The following is a 6,028-nucleotide window of genomic DNA, read 5'->3' on the forward strand; positions in this document are numbered from 1 at the left end:
GGGTGTGTGAATGTGGGGGCAGGGAGGGTCTTTTTTTTTTTTTTGTGGGGGGGGGGGCAGTGGGTGACGCTGTGAGATTTTTGCAATAAACTTTTCCTGTTGCCTCCCTTGACTCTCCTGCTTTCAAACAGCAGCCTGAATAATGCGTTTTTTAAACCTAAATCAAATCATGTCACTCTCTGCTCAGGCCTTTCTAGGGCTCCCCGTTTCTCAGTCTTTACAATGCCCAGCAGTCCTGAATGACCAGGCCCTCTGTTCTCTCTCAGACCTCCGTTTCTACCACCCTTTCCTGGCACACTTTGGTTCAGCCTCACTGTCCTCCTGGTTAGTGTTTCTATACAGCGTTTCTCAGGAAATTTATGTTTTTCCAAATTAAAAAAAAAAAGATCAGCTGAGAAATCAGGAAAACTGGAGAAAGTATTCTAATTCTCCGATAAGAATTAAACTTTAGCAATCAGCACAGAGATGTTACTGAGGAAATCCACTGACATTGAGTTGAAAGCGAGAGCAGGAAAGGCTGATACTCTGAGTCAGAAGTTGAGGTCAACATTCCAGGATCTGGGACAGCAGCATCTGGGAGAGATGTGGTCACAGTCTGATTGGTCAGTTGTGCTTGGAGTTGTTACAAGGATGTGTTCCTGGCCCTGTCGTTGTATACGTTATAAAAATTCTATGAGTGTGGTTCCAAGAAATAAGTTTTGATTTAAAATAAGTCCTTAAATCAGCAATTTCCAACTCATGATTCTGTGAAAAGCTGTTAGCCTTGCTTGGAGATTTGTATATTACATTATTCAAATGACACCCAAAGATGGTCTCTGTATTCTCCAGTATTTGAATATTTGCTACAAGCGACAATTCTTGTAAATATTTCTAAATTTAAGAGGTCTTACTTTTTAAACAAATGCTTCAGGTAGTCATGATAACAAGAAAAGAGTATGAAGGTGGTTGGAAGTATTTTAGAATAACAAGGGTTGATAACTCCTGGTGAAGCATGGTAGCAACCATACTTCGTGGGAATAGCTGTTTAATATTTTAACCCTGCTGACTTGGATTCTGTCATTATTTGCTTGCTAAAATAATATAAAAGTTATTTTGATTTCTGAATTATATAAATCATCCCATTCGATTGAATACCCTATTGATTGTAATTTGAATACCCCATTGGTTGTGGTCATACTGGTTTTAGAAAACACATTCCTCTGTACCTGGAGGCCAGGACTGCACAATTACTCTAAATTGTCTCAGTGGCTCCAGATAATGTGTTCCTTTTGACTCAGTGGTCCCAAGACCGGAAACTATAATTAATCTTTGTAGATAACTAATCGGCTCAATCTAGCTTTTGTAACAAACTGCTTTTTTGCTAACCAGGTTTCTCATTCCTAATCCCGAGATGTAATCAATACCTTTGTGATTTTTGCCTATATAAATCTGGTGTTGCGGTCATTTAACCACTAAGAGATTTGGAGAGCAAAATGCCCCCTCGTAGTCCCGGCTTCAAAATAAATGTGACTCCTTAAATCGACTTCTTGAGGCGTCCTTGTGTGATTCGCGGGCTATATTACAACACTGGCAATTTTGATTCTTTAATATCTGTTGGGAATTTGGAAACACTACTCCTTGTTGTTCCTCCAATACAAATAACCACCCCCCAACACACACACACACACACACACACACACACACACACACACACACACCAGCCCATTGCTTCCTCTGCCTAGAATACAGTTGAGTTGCCCAGCTATTTATGTGGCTTGCTTTCTCTCTTCACTCAGTGGCTTTTTCAGGAAGGTCTTTACTGATCACCCTATGTAAAGTACTCCCTCCCCATCTCCTCACTCCTTATCCTCTGTTCCCTTGACTCTGTTTTATATTTTTAGATGGAGGAGAAATACCATTGTTTGGATTCTGATACTAAATAGCTAGGTAGCCCAGGAGTCTAGGTGATGGCAATGTTTCTGGCCTGCTGACCAGTCTCAGTAGCTAGAGACCAGATAATCTCCAAATGCATGCATAATTCTAATATTGCAGGAATAAAGACCATTCTTTCCTGTGTGTGTGTGTGTGTGTGTGTGTGTGTGTGTGTGTGTCGACCAATGGTGTTCATCAAGAAAACAACACATCGCCCTGGCCAGTGTGGCTCAGTTGGTTGGAGAGTCATTCTGTACACCAAAAGATTGTGGGTTCAATCCTGGTCAGGGCATAAACCTAGGTTGTGGGTTCGATCCCCAGTCAGGGCTTGTATGGGAGGCAACAGATCGATATATATCTCTCACATCCATGTTTCTCTCTCTCTCTAAAATCAATGGAAGGAAAGAAGGGAGAGAGGTAGGGAGGGACAAAGGGAGGGAGGGAGGGAGGAAGAAAACATGATTTCTTGGGTGTGTGGAGTGGGGAAAAAGCTAACTGAAATCAGGGCTGTGATCAGTGCCCATGATTAACTGGCGTTTTCATTATTTAAAGTGTTGCTTTTAAAATATTTGCAACATAAGATAAAGCAAGTTCAATAAAAACTTAGTCTCATAAAAACTTAGTCTCTTTACTGTCAACTTTCCCAACTAAGTCCCCACTGATTACATTTTGCATAAAACTCGTCTCATCTTGAGTTGTTTTCTGCCATTCTCGCTTTGTTTATTTACCTCCTGCTGCTTCTGTTTTGCAAACTGCTGAGAAGCTGCATGTGCCTTGAGAGCAAACTTTTGTGCTGTTTTCTGAAATATGTGTTCAAAAAACCCAAACATATTCTAGAAGGTATTGTGCCTTCCAAAATAATTCTTAAAGATTTCTTCCAGAGTCAAGTTATTTTAAGCTAAAATTCCCCTGGTCTCATTCCAGGTTGGGGACATATGGCAGTGCTGGTTTCAGAGTTGGGTTTGGTTTTTGTGTTTTGTTTTGTTTTTTTGGTTTGTTTTCAGTCTCTCTCTCCTCCTGACATTCTCCTTCTGAGGGGAGTCAGATTTTGAATGAATGAGAGAGAGCCCACATTGTATTCCATCTGGGCTGCAACTCCCACTCCAGTCTTGTTGCCCCAATTTCCTTTTTCTCAGCATAAGCATCAGCCAAACGCAACAACACACTGGGAGAGGAACCTCATTAAGCCTCGTAGATTCTACAAACCAGATGAAATGGTCATTTCTTTTGAAGGGCAGTTAAAAGTGTATGCTGCTGGACAGTTCCCACCTCCTGTGAGTCTGTGGCTTAGTGTTATTTAAAAATAACATTTACTAAGTGTTTAGGACATGCTTTAGATGCATTATTTCACTTTACTTCGTAACATCTGGTGAGGCGGCACTATTATTATCCAGATTTATAGTTGAGAAGCAGAGCACAGAGGGGTTAAGTAATTTTCCCAAAGTCATTCAGGAACAGACACTGGGATTCCGGAGCAAGTTCCCAAGACTGCTCTCTTCACCTCCTCCCTGAATTCAAGAAGAGAGCTTATTGGCAACCACGAGATGGTGCTGACTATCTGTTAAAAGACAACTGCAGCTGCTCTTTCAGAAACTCACTTTGCTTGGATTTTAGGTGTGATTCAAGAAACTACTGAAATATACTGTATGTTTGAACAGTGCTTGAGTATATTTTTAAGTAGCTATCCAAATAGGAAAAGTGAAAATTAGATCTCAAAAAAAAAAAAAAAACCAGAATGGATTTTTAAAAATATCTTGGTACATATTATGAATATCTAATATCAAATACCATTAGTGACTCGCACAGACTTAAAAAGAAATCCATGTTTTATTTCATTTACCTCTTTTACACCAATTGCACTTCCTCCCGCACCTGCCAATCCTGCTTGGCCTCGATACCATCCATGTAATCAAGACTCATGAACAGGGAAGTAAAGAAAGCCTTAAAGAACAAAAATCACGATCTGGAACAAGTAATCCTATCTTTATTCAAATAAAAACGCACTTTAAATTTAATATGCGCTTAGTACTTTTTTTAGTACATTTTTTAGTACTTAAAATGCTAGGAAATAAATCTGCTAAAAATAGGCTCTCAGGTTTTGTTCCTAAGGATCGTTTCTGGTGTTATTTTAAATGTTTATATTAGTCCCTGGTCCCTGATTTAATAGGTCTGGGGTCTGGCCCAGGAATTTGCATTTTAACAAGTACCTTGATGATTCTGGTGCAGTAGAACCAGGAACAGGCTTTTAAAAACACCGACCTCACATTTGTGCTCTAAAGGGCACACAGAGGTGTCGCTGCTCCGGGAGGCACCGTGGAGACCCCTGGAGCTGTGCAGCACAGGGCCCTGAACGGAGACATCTGTAAATAGTGAGCTAGAAACTGGAAATGCTCTCCCTTCCCATTTTTTAATTCTAAACCTTTCCTTCCTCTTCCTGTCTATTGTGGAGTGCTACATAGAATCAAGTTCCAGTTGGAGGATGCTCCCCCTCCATTTTAAAAATCAGGGGGAAAATCTTGCTACTTCTCAATATTCATTAGTCCAAACACATGATACCTTTTGAATTTTGTAAGTGAAAGGAGTTAGCCCATGCATTGTCGTGTGACCTTGTTTAACTTGTTCAGGTGATGTGAATATCAGTATGGAAAAAACAGGACTGTGCCAGGCAACTATGAGATACATAAAAATCAGCGTGCGCACCCCCACCACCACCACCACCACCACCACCAACACACACACACACACACACACACACACACACACACACACACACACACGCAGTGCAGCTATACGTTTATGTCCCAGGAAGTTAATAAAGGCTTGTTCTTTAAAAGCTAGTTGAAGGAAATAAATGAAAATGAAGATACCGACTAAAATCTGGAGGTTTTGTGCTTGGTGGTGGGTGTGGGCTTTTTTTGTTTTGTTTTGTTTGTCATTTCAGTGCAGCCCTCAAGAGATCAGCTCTGCGAAGCGACTCATTTTTTACCAGAAAGGGAGAAATTTTTCTCCTCTTCTCTCAGAGAATTGCCTCACAGCAACAGACTGCTTAACTCTCTCATTATATTGCCGGCCGCATAGTTGGGTCGCCTGCAGCGATTCTGTACCCGTAAAGTTTCCAGAAGCGTCCCGAGGCTGGCCGCAGTTCCCGTTGCCGATACCGGCTGAGGTTATGGTGTCCTACTCCTGGCACGTGGCCCCTGTCAAAGGGATGCACCAGACTCTGCTGTGCATAATGGCTGAGGACTGTCATGCTTCATGCTTCAACCTACTGGCAAGCTTGTTTTTTATTCCAAACCATAACTTCTGAATCAAGCCTTGGTTTCTGATCGTATGTTTTTTGTTTTAAATTGGTCTCTGGATCTATGTACTAAAATGCAATTTTAGGATCTAAATTATAAAAATCTTGATTATTAAATGAACCTTTATATTTATTTTAACACAAAGTAAATGAAGTTAAAGGCAATTCACGTTATGTCATACATTCAACAATGAAGAATTTAAATTTTTTTTTAAAAAAAAGCAATTCACATTGCATATAAGAAATATATTCAGCCCAGCCAGTGTGGCTGTTGGTTGAGAGTCATCCCATGCACCAGGAGGTTGCCGGTTTGATTCCCAGTCAGGGCTCATGCCCGGGTTGCAGGCTCTATCCCCAGTAGGGGGCGTGCCACAGGCAGCCAATCAATGTTTCTCTCTCATCAATGTTTCTATTTTTCCCTCTCCCTTCCTCTCTCTGAAATCAATAAAAACACATTAAGAAAATCAATGAATTCAAACCAAATTAAGGGTCTTAAGCAGCAATGTAGAGAAATTATTTTTCTCAGAGCTAACATAGAGATAAAGAAATGGGTCAACAACCACAGGGAGTTGTTTGGTCAACAGTCAGGCTACCATCCTGGCATGCTTAGCATCTCACTTCTTACTTATCTTTTTTTCTTATTTCAAATTCAAAGTAATGTTTTTCTCTGAACATATAATGTGTTTATTAGACTAGGAACTAATCATCATTTTGATGACTATTGGCTTTGTTGTTTAAATCTTTTTCTTAATTGATCATCCAAACTTATTTAACAGAGGCGGACTTATTTTTCCCTTCATTTTATCCTAACAGACAAAC

The sequence above is a fragment of the Myotis brandtii genome, unplaced genomic scaffold (assembly GCF_000412655.1).
Source record: "Myotis brandtii unplaced genomic scaffold, ASM41265v1 scaffold133, whole genome shotgun sequence".
NCBI classification, from domain to species: domain Eukaryota; kingdom Metazoa; phylum Chordata; class Mammalia; order Chiroptera; family Vespertilionidae; genus Myotis; species Myotis brandtii.